Source organism: Papaver somniferum, chromosome 1, assembly GCF_003573695.1.
Source record: "Papaver somniferum cultivar HN1 chromosome 1, ASM357369v1, whole genome shotgun sequence".
In the NCBI taxonomy this organism is placed as follows: Eukaryota; Viridiplantae; Streptophyta; class Magnoliopsida; order Ranunculales; family Papaveraceae; genus Papaver; species Papaver somniferum.
In genome coordinates this window covers 143,148,077-143,159,938 of record NC_039358.1, presented here as the reverse complement: position 1 = coordinate 143,159,938, position 11,862 = coordinate 143,148,077, and positions in this window count along the sequence as shown.

The window sequence follows — 11,862 nt, the reverse complement described above, 5'->3', positions numbered from 1 at the left end:
TTGAGCAAGCATAATTAGTTTCGATAAGAAGAAATCAAAACTGAAAACATCATAATAAGCTAAAGATTAATAGCGCAAACCCTAGAATTTGTGTTTACTAACCTAGTCTTTGTCTTTATTATCATCTTTGCTCTTCACATCTTTTATCTTCAAAAGAGAAGATCACAAACCTGCTTCGATTTCTTCTCAGTATGGATTTCCGTTGTTAGAGCAGCTCAACGAAAGAAACGAAGAAGAAACCGCTCTCGTTTTGTCTGTCTCTCTCTCTCTCTTGCTGGGAAATCAAAACTCAATTTATAAAAACTAATAAAAAAATCAATTAGCCGAAATTTTCCGACTTTCAAATTGAAAAACTCCATTCAGAACACCCTGACCACCAGATGAGGGTCCCGTTCTACGTCGATTGTCTGATAGCTATTGCTATCATGGAGACAAATGCCATGTTTTTTCATAACAATGATATACAATTCATTGAAGCCATTATATCATAGTACCCAAGGAGAGATTATGTTAAAAATGATTTTTTTACAGGTTAATATATGTCGAATTTTATGTTATGAATTAGTATCTTTAAAACGAATTATGCGCGTACATATGCCGTTTCGAATTATCACTGAATCACGAAATATTGACCGATTAGTGAACCGAATTTATATTCCGTCAAGACGAAAAATAGTCGTACGTTTTCTGTCCTGAACTTTCCTCGTATCCCAAATAATAGGCCACATATGTGTAGTTACGTGTCAAGTGATCCCGTCCATATGTACTGATATGATTTTCCAACGATGTTTCCGACCGCGAATATGCATTATCTTGTGCATATGTACTGATAAATTAACTTGTGCAGTCCAAAAGGAATTTGTGAAAATAAATGACCAACCATTTTGGATTTCTTCTCCGATCTTTCTTTCAATCATTCTAAAAAAGATCATGAGTATTTCTTTTTTTTTGATCAGTAAAGAGTACTAGGAGACTAATGTATTTAAATGCGTCCAAGTTAGTTGATATTTTTCCAGAGTTCCTAGGTATCAAAATTATTCTTAGCCAACTTGAAACCACAACTCTTTCAGCAAATAAAAAGACACTTCAAACCACAAAACTCGTAACCATAGATTTTATTTCTATATGTCTTTTTTTTTTTCTTTTTTTTTGAAGCATGAACTATTTTATTTTATTTTCATCGGTCAAAAGGAGAATTAATTGAAAATGATAGTACTTAAGGGGGTACCTCAACACAATAAATACAATTGAAACAAAAAAGGGAAACCGACATGGGAATCAGTCACCCAAAGAAAAACGAAAACATAATCAAGAGCGAGAGAAAAAGAGATAACAAACACTATTTCTTCTCCATTCCCTCTCAATGAGGACGATAGAAATTTGGTCCCTTAAAAAAACTACCATTTTAATCGTTAAATCTATCATCTTAGTGTTTGATTCTGCCCAAAAATAAGCTTGAATCTTGATATCTCTTATTATGCTTGCTTGCTGGATTTCTCTTTTTGGTGTTGTTGTTGAAGATCCCTGCATCCCGTCCTTGCATTTAGTTCCTTTTAAATGCATCACCATATTGCAATCGGAAGAATGTTTCAAATACGGTTGATCCTCTCATCACTCCAATCATAGATCCAAGTTTGAATAGTTGTAGCAATACGAAGATTGTAGTTCCAATGGAAATAACATCCTTTAAAAAAATAAGTCCAAACTATTTTATGTTTGGTTTGGATGCAAAACTTTAAAGGTGGGATTTCTGGGTCCTGAGGATTTTGTGGAATTATGTTTCCCTTGGTACATTTGTTATCCAAATCCGTGGAATCATGTTTCCTACGGGAATCACTTTTTCAGCAAATCCTCCATATGGAGTCCGACCCCTCCCCCATAAGATTTGCTGGGAAACTTATCAAAAAATTTATGGACCACATTTTTTAAACTCTAAAACCTATATATATATATATATATATATACAATTTTAAGATTCTGAGGTAATGGCAAACATTACCTGGACTTTATAACAAGATAACTCTATGAATCTTAGGAATTTTAACCGAGTTACCAAACACACGAGGGATTTACCTGGATTCCAGAATTTATAATCCCATGAGATTATAAATTCCTCGGAATTGTGAATTCATCAAACAAACCCACCATCAATTATCCAATAATCATAAAACAAGTGATAACTTGTTTCATCTTCTTATTCACAAAACCGACAAGACCTATCCATATCCATATCCTTTATAATAAGATTATTGGTCGTTATCAACTTATCATGGGAGGGAAGCCAAAGAAAGAAATTGAGTTTATAAGGATATAACCGACTCCAAATAATCTCGCTTAGGAAATTTATATCACCAACTCACTTAGAAGGATAACTCCATTCTTTAGCGTATATGCCTTCAACTTACCATTATCCTCAACCATCCATAATATAGAATCGGCAACTCCTTGGATATTTACCAATTCTAGTGAAGATTTTATAGAACCAACCTCTCTCATTATATGTTGTGAGTGTCTCTCATGGAACATGTTAGAGCATATCTCGGTCAACCTCGCATGCGTTGCTATCTCAAGCATGATTGTCAATGTTAGTGATCAAAACTATAAGTCTTGATTTCTAGCCTACATATGTAAGTCTCGAACTAGGATAGAAAAGTGTAGTTGAGATCAAGGACTTCATGGCGATTCATCATACAACGACGAAGATCTATACAAGGAACCGTGGAACTTCATCAACAAAAAGGTATGTGGAGACATGAACTTATCTATAACTCAAAAGTCTATCTCTTCTATCTCATACTTCTTATGAGACAAAAGTCGTATGCTATATAGACTAGATCATACACATTTGACATTTCAAGCTGAGCATTCATTGCTTATCTCTTATCTCGAAATCGTGTGTTGGTAAAGCGTTTCGCTTTGATCAAGTTTATCTTCACCTAGTGACGAAAGTCATGAAAAGTTTCAATCACTTTGAGAATTGCTCTGACGTGAATCGGTCTGTGAATAACGTCTACATAGCTGTAGTTGCAGGAAATCCTACACTACACCCCTCATATGATTTCATTGTTGATCAACTCATTTTTAGGTTTATATTCTTAATTTTATTGATTTATTTTTGAATGTTCTTACAAGAAAGATAAAGAAATCAAGAATGATCTCTGCTCTGAACTTTCTCTCTCCTATTTACTTGTTTCTTACTCACAAAAGATCTCCCTTTCCTTTACCACTCGAATGACTATTTATAAGGAAATGCATAGTGGATGACAGCTAATCTGTCCTTTATTTTAGGATATGGTTTGCGACATTCTCGCAACCTTACAAATGTTAATTTCGCAAGATCTCTAATTTTCGCAGGACTATCACATCTTTCTCATGATCCTTGCTGACGTCGTTTCTGAAATTGTTCTGCGACGCTATTGTGTTGTACCATTGATAATTTCGTTGACACATACTTATTGCGAGATTCTGATCCTACATCTTGCCTCTTCTCATATCTTCTCTCCAAAGTAAAGAATGATGTGAGAAATGCCGCAGCTGCTTATATTTTCACATTCCACATTTATCACACGTACTCTCTCTTCCATTTATTTCTTGACACGTCTTCTGTAACCGCTACTTTTCAACCGCTCACGTCTCTTCGTCTTAATGGTGTTTATTTCTTCGAGTAGAATTTTTTCTTTATATACTCTTCTTCCCCCCTTTTCCACTTTTCTTTTTATTTTCTCTTTTATTTTTATTCTCTCATCTCTGCAACTCTGTTATTCTTCTGCAAATTCTGCTGCTGTAATTTTTTCTTCCTTCAATCCTTTTACTTTCCACACATTCCCATACTCTATATTCAAACATGGCTCCAAGTGGTCATAGATATGAGAAGAATTTACAAGATTTCCAAAAAGATCTTGCTGATAAAAGTTTTACACTCTCCACCATTCCTGGTGAGAATGCCAAATCAATTCTTTCTATCAAGCTTTTCTCTAATCAAAATTGTGATGATCAATCAATCATAATTTCTCTAGGTCAGATTCTCGCAGATCTCCCTATTCCTCTTTATAACCCAGATCTTCCTTTGTTTTATGAGATTCTCGCTCATTCGGGATTTTCGCGAGCCATCTTCCAACTTAGTGGGGATTGCATCCGTCTGATGCTAGAGTTTGCTAATCGTGGTGCTGGTAGAGGATCTCTTTACTCCAAAGAACTTAGGGATCCAAAATTCGCAAACCTAGAAATAGTTGCTGAGAAGTATACAGTGGCGAATTTCTTTGAAAACTACGAACTTATCTCCATGAAGAAAGAGAATACTCGCTGGGGTATTCGATTAAGAAGAAAGGATAACATTGATGAATCCAAAATTCTTATGCAAGATATTGACTGGAATTCTGGTCAAAACACAACTCCTCGCCAATCCAAAGACGATAAATGGTGTGTTTTTCCTTTAATGCTAAAGGGACCCTGCATTGCTGGATCAAATGTTCTTCCTGCGAATCTCGCTGCATATCAACCTTGGGTTTTCTCTTGGCCCGAGAAGGAGAAAGAGGTATGTTTCTCCCCTTTAACTCATTTTATATTTCTTTATTGATTTTTACTATTCTGTTCGCTAACTCTTGCGATATTCCGCAGATCCAAAAACTAAAGGATAGTTATAACAGGACTGGGAAATCTAGTACTCTGTTAGCTCTTCGCTCATAGACAGATGAGGTAAGAAATTTTCTCTTATGACTTTAAATAGTATTGTTACTTCCATGCTCCCATTTCTTATTTCTATCTGTGTGTGAAGATTATTGCTGAAGTAGAAGAATCTGCTGATGCTGCGAAGATTGGAGATAAAGGTAAAGGTACTCTTCGCAGGGAAAAATCAACTGGTCCTCCTCCAAAGAAAAGAAAAGTTCGTTCTTCTTCTCCTTCAAATGTTCTTCCTAATGAAAATTCCGAAAGTAATAAGGGTTATGAAGATAACGATGATCTTGCTGCAACTGAAGATTCTCCACCTGAATCTTCTATGCATAAGCTTTCTGGCCTCTTTTCTGATTCTCTAAAAGGAATGGGAGATAGCCTATTCGCAAATACCTGCAAATCTCTCGTTACCCTTTGTGATGTCCCTTTATTGGATGGTGATAGCTCTCTTCGTGGAGTTTCTAGATCGGTGACTCCCGACTTCTTGCATTCTCTCAACAGTCTGGTATACTTTTATCTTTTTACTTTTTCATTGTTGTAACTCAAAAGCTCTTTCTATATTAATATTTTTTTATTTCTTTTCGCAGGATGGAAAAGCTTCTTTTTCGGTTGCCTCAGATCTAGAGAGAAGACGCGAAAATCTTGAAAAGAAGAATCTTCAATTTCGCAAAAAGAATGAAGAATTGGAAGCTGAAGTTAAAGGTCTTCGCGAGAAAAATAGACAATTAGAAATTGATTCTTCCTCGTATAAGAACAAAATTTCTAGTCTTCAACAAGCTATAATCAGCTTTATGGTATATTACTTTTCTCTTTTCTCTTTATTCATTCATCCTGTTGTTTTATCTTATTTAAATGATCCTTTTTGCAGACATTTATGGTCTTTCTGATGAAGCTACCCTTCTTCGCTCATTTCCTAATGTCTTGGATAATGATACTCTTCTTGAACGTCTTAACAATTCTTTAAATATCTTCTCAAATGATAGAATTTCAACTCTTTCTCTAAATGAACTTAGATCGAAATTTCGCCTCTTAGAAATTGATCATAGATCCAGTTTAGGCTTAGTCAATAGATTTAAGCGTCTCCTTATTGGTTCCAAAGAGAAAACCAATGAATTAAGAACCAAAATAAGCGGTCTCATAGATGATAAGGATCGTATCTCTGATCAAGGTACCAAGGCCTTGGCGAAATTCCAAGAGGCTCTCCTTGAAGTTCAACTTGAGCGAGATGAAGCTAACCGCAAGAATATTGAACTCTGCGAAAGGGAAAATCAAATTCGTTCTCATCTTCTCATAATTAGTGAGGATGAATTTGTCTGGGCTGCGAAAATTTTAGATGATGCTAGAAAAGATTTAGGCGTAAATGTTAGTCTCCAAGTTGAACATACAACCTTGATTAGAGACATGATTTCTGACAGAGAAGGTTGCTAATTGCTCTTCTTTACTAATCTTTTGCTTTTTATGAATTTTCATCAAGTTAATAATTGGTTGTCTTTTGTTCCCAGATTCTGAAAATAAATATCGTGAAAAAATTGAAGAATTTGAAGCTGAAAAGGAGGAACTCGCAAAGAATCTTTCTTCTCGCAACGACAAGTATTCTAGATTGAAGAATCAAATCAAAATCACCATTGAGAATTTTAAGAATGACGCTATGCATTTTCGCAATCAAACCATCCAGATGGTTTGTGATGATCATAATATCCCACATTCTGATTATCCTTGTATTTTAGAAGAAATCCCACAGAATACTCCCAATTTGATTATCTCTGATAGCGAAGCTGACGATGAAGAATCTGATAGTGATGGAAGTTCTGATGGTGATGAAGATTTTGACGCAGATGAAGAAGGAAACAAGTCTGATGAAGATAATGAAGGATTAACCAAGAAATAGTCTTTACTTCTTTCTTTGATTCTTTGTAATACTTGTACATTTATTCCTTCTTTCTGTATATTTGTGTTTCTTCCATTTTAACCTGCGTAAATGAAAACAATTCTTCTTTGCAATACAGTTAATCAATATAATCATTAATTCTTGAATTTTTGAGTAAATCTCTCATATGGAGATAACTAACATTTTATAATTTCATACATTCCCATACTTGCCTCTGTTATTTGAATCCAACTGAGAGATTTCATAAAAATTTTCTTGTTGTATAATTTCGCAACCTTTTGCGAAGTGAATTTTGTTTCTTTTCAAAATCTCATTCCTGTGTGGTCTTATTTTGCCTTCCTAATTAAAGGTCTTATTATGCCACCTCTTGTCATTGCGACAAAACCGCAGGACGTCCTTGCATTTTCATGCAAAAACCCATTGATCTTGCCTTAACTTTTTCTTTTGTATTATGGCCTCTTCAGGAATGTTGTGACAATATGACAGGCCTAAATATTCTTGCGAAAATAGAGCCCCATGACATTGCCGTCTGCGACGAAATCGCAGGACGTCTTCGCACTTTCATGCGAAAACCCATTGATCTCGTCTTATCTTTTTCTTTTGTATTATTGCCTATTCAGGATTGTTGCACAAATATGACAAGCCTTGATATCCTTACGAATAAAAATCCTTATGATATTTGCGTCTTAAGACACTTATCAGCTCCCTAATGAAGGGTGCCGCCCTTATCTCCCCCCTGGTTGCCCCTTCAAGGAGGCGTACTTCTACCATACAAGGTTAGCTCCTCCCATCCAGTCTTAAAGTTGCTCCAACCAGATGGCAGATAACAAAAACATCTTTTTGGAATATCAAAATGCCAAACAAGCATACAATGCTTGAACAGCCTCTCAGAAGGTTATATTTTGAAAAATGGGTTTTATCCCTACTTGTAACAAGGTTATGAACCTTGCCCAAATGTACTAAGGGTTCACAAAAACCCTCTTTTGAAGATAATAAAATCACGACTTTTGTTATTATTTTGTTTAAGGCGTCTCTTTTAATTTATTATTAAACATCTACGTCCTTATTTCACATGCATTCTTGCACGAAAAACACGAAGCCCATCAAAAACATGGCACGGTGCTAGCCACACCTTCCATTCTACAAGGAATGATGCGGGTCCAACACCCAAGCTGCCCCAGACGGAAAATAGACCTAAGGCAATGCCATCTCGTCAATTGAACCAGATGAAGCGGGGGACACCCTAATCTACCTAAAAAGGAAAAATACCTAAGTTAATGCCATCACGATCATGAAATCGGATGATGTCCTAGCATAGCGGAAAATATTCAGAATTGAGCAACCTCCCTATGGCTAAGGAGAGAAACACTCAACTGAGGTATTAAAAATCTCCAAAGATTAATGAGTCCCGAACTCGGCCACTAAACCAAAGGAGCAGTGTAACCTAAAAGGAACACTATTAAAATATTTACCCAAAAAAGGGGTAAGACCAAATACAGAAAGGAAGCTACGTTATAGTAAGAATCCAACACCGTAATAGATGACCCATCCAATTAAGGAACTGATCACTCCTTGGCTCGGCCACCCATGGTTGGAACTGAAGTAAAAGCGAAACTTCCCTTCAGACCTAAGAAGGTACTGGTCGGATAATATGAGTAAGAAAAATTCTACTTATAAACACCAGGTTCAACAAAAAGTACCATTGCCTCCAACACATGAGGACTTACTAAAACATTCACAGAAATATCAAATAAAAGAAGAAGTTGGTCAGCCAAACTACTGAATAAAACCTGAAGAAGTTAAGCGCCATCCCCTAAATGGCGCGATGAAAGAACATTGTTTCTATAAAAAACACTTCGGACACAACACGAGGGATCATCATAACAAAATACGAAAAGATAACGGCAAGCTAAGGCCAACACGGACTCGCACGAAGTTAAGCCTGCCCATCACCAGGAGCATCACGATCTGTGACCATCCGATCTTCGCCTTCAGCAACGTTAGGTGCAACTTGCTCGGCCTCGGGTTGGACAGATAAAGGTTGAACAACAGCGGCAGCATTCGCTGCAGCAATCCTTTGGCGCTCGTGAAGAATAGAAGCCTTGCAAGCATTGGTCATCATAACCTTATACTCTGCATGAAGATTGCTCAACTTCTGATTTTTGTCAGCATGTGAAGTCTCCAGTTCTTGCTCATGGTTACTGACCAGAGCATTGAGCTCCTCATCAAGGTTCTGCCTTGTCATCCTCATCTCCTCCAATTGCTCCTCCAGCTCTGTATTGCGCTTACGAGCCACTGCAAGAAACATGGATCAAGGAAGTGAGACACATGGAAACACGTAAGAATCACACGCGTGAAAAACTACTAGCAAAACAACCTTCATGCTCAGTTAACACAGAAGCTAAGGTCTGCTCCAATCGAGATTTCTGACTATCTATGTCAATAATCCGTGCCTCAATAGGCATAATAGCAGCATCACCCTATGGACATGATAACACATGCTCATCACGTTCTCTCTCAAGACGCACGAACTCTCGCTTGAGACGATCAAGCTCCTCCCTGTCCTCACTAGCCTGAGCCAATCGGGGCAGATGATCAGACTGCTTTTCAATAAGCTCATATTTCTGTGCCCGAAGCAACTTGACGAGATCAGCACGATCAACAACCACTTTCTTGGAATTTTCTAACATCGCACGAAGCTCGACGATGCGATATCGATGCACATTTGTATCTACCTGGAGTTGTGCATTTTCCTTTTCCAAGGAATCAATCTTACATTGACGAGCACTTACATCAAGTCTCAGATCGCACAATCCCCTAGCATGCTTACGAGCATTAATTTCTATCTTCTCCTCCAAATGTTTGACGGTGGCTATTCAATAGAAGGACTCGACTCATTCAGAACTCGAACATCTAATACGGAGCAATAAAAAGTTGGTCAAGGAAAAACAAACATGCCTTCCATCTCCTTCCTATCCTGACGAAAGGAAAAGGATTCTTGTTGGGCTAAATCCATAGCACGACGCAGATTCTGGTTCTCATGGTCCAAAGCCCTTGCTTGTCTCCTGGCAATACGAGCCTCGGCAAGCATGTCAATCCTCAAATTGTTGCTCTAGTAAAAAGACAACAGATACCAATGAGAAAAAATTATAACTCATAGACTGCAAGGATAGTCAAAGTAAAATACTTACCCCAACAACAAATCGATGCTGAACGGACTTGGATAGATAGGTTGGAAGACGAGCTTGCTCTTCCTCACTCATCCTAGCATACTTGTCCGAAAATATAAGGGACATTTCTTCGGACCACCAATCCACAGTGGAGGGACCAGCACTTGACGATGCCCCTGGAGCAGAAGGAAAACCACCGGCGAAACCGCTTCGCACACCAGGAGCAATATTGCTCGCTTGAACATTCGCTTCGGGAAGAAAAACACTGCCAGCGAGATGACTCGCCTGGGACAGTGACACACCCGAAGTAGAAGGAGTAACACTCGGATTGGTTGGACCATCAAACAGAGGATTATTAAGGTCATCAAAATATCCACCAACAAGATCAATAACTTCATTTTCACCAAACAAGGCGCCAATATCCATCTCCAGTGCATGCTCTGCCACCGATGCGGTAGTAGGAGTAATGGAGGCACTAGAACCATCTGTAACCTCTGCCAAAAAGATGTCATCATATGCTGAGGCATAAAACAGGGGCAAGGTATATACATAAACGACAGAGTTTATTAAGTATTTTATACCTTAACATCATCAACACCTGGAGCAGATGGTGGTGGGCGTCTTCGAGAAATGACCCACCCAAGCTCCCAAGGCCTGTAAACCGGCAGTTGGCGGTGCATCTCAGGAATTCCGGGAAGAGCATTGCCAATCTCGTCCCAACCAAAGATGTAGGGACCCACAACTCGGATATGAGATACAAGCCTTTTAGTATCATGAGTCTTACGAAGAGAAAGCTGTGTAGGCTCGGGAGGATCCAAATCAGTCATAAGGCGAGGACCTCGGATAGCTTTCCGAGTCCTAGAGATCCCCACTCCGAAGCCATCATAGGAATCTTATTGCTGACACTAATAGTTCTCCACGAAAGAGTCAGAGGTATACAAATCCCGCTGTTCAGGAACGAACTGATTCAATTTGTGCTCAGTAATCTTACCTTGACTTCGGCGAGAACACTCTCGGGCGATTCGGTAAAAATTACCATTGGGTTGATATATGGCTCGCTGAGGGTCAAGCTTACACAGAATCTCGTACCGAAAAGAATCCAGTGGACAGTACATAGGAAGACGAAGGCCGGCATCAAGTTGTCCAACGACAACAATGATCTTATTAGGACCACAAGGGTTATCCTCAAACAGTTTCTTAGAAAGAACACCAAACTGACCTTCTGGAGTATCAAAGGAGATTTGAAATCTCTGAAGACGATGTCTGGCTCAAACCAAATCCAAAAAGGCTTCGTCGGAGACACCGGAGGAACGGTCGGAGCCCTGAGTTCCCATCAAATTTTTCCCAGTATTGCTAAAAAGCGAACAGAAGGCGAAAATCAGAATTCCAGTAGAAGTAAACTAACCAAAAACAACATTGGTGATTAACAAATAAACTTCATAGACGAAAAACAATGGCGGAAACCAACAAAGAACAAACACTGTTCACAGAAAACGGCGTAGACTACCGACGAAAGCGAAAAACAATAAAGAGGAGAGAACATACCGTCTTCGAGATGGAGAATTCCTCCTAGACATAATGAACCTTTTTATAGGAGACAGGAAGTTAAGGAGAAACAACAATATAAAGAGAAAGAAAAGAACAGAAAAAAGTTCTAAACTCTGAAAACAGAAAGTAAATACATCTTTCTCGTACCCCAAAAGATTTATAGGGGACCAACGGATAATTAACCGGCGCCTCAGGCCCAGCCGGTAAAAACCGCATTAAAATGCAGACGTGGCGAAAAAGGTGGGACAGTTACAAAGTTTTCTTCCCATCATGCCCTTGGCATGTTGCAAAGAGAAGGAGCAAAATGTGAGGGTAAAATACCCGATCGCCACGTGTCATCATCTCAAGAGATGATCTCATAATGAGACGATAAGAGAGAAGCACCAAATCATACCACATAAAGTGGTTCGTCTGAATCAAGACGCCTTCTACAACGTTACATGAATGACGCGTGTAAGGAGTGGTCTAATCTGCTCAGACGGTCAAGTCTAAAAAGGAGGACCGCATTTAATAAAGGATCAGAAGAGGCGCAAACGAGTCTATAACACCCTAGAGTGTTCGGACGACCTATACTATATCCCGAAA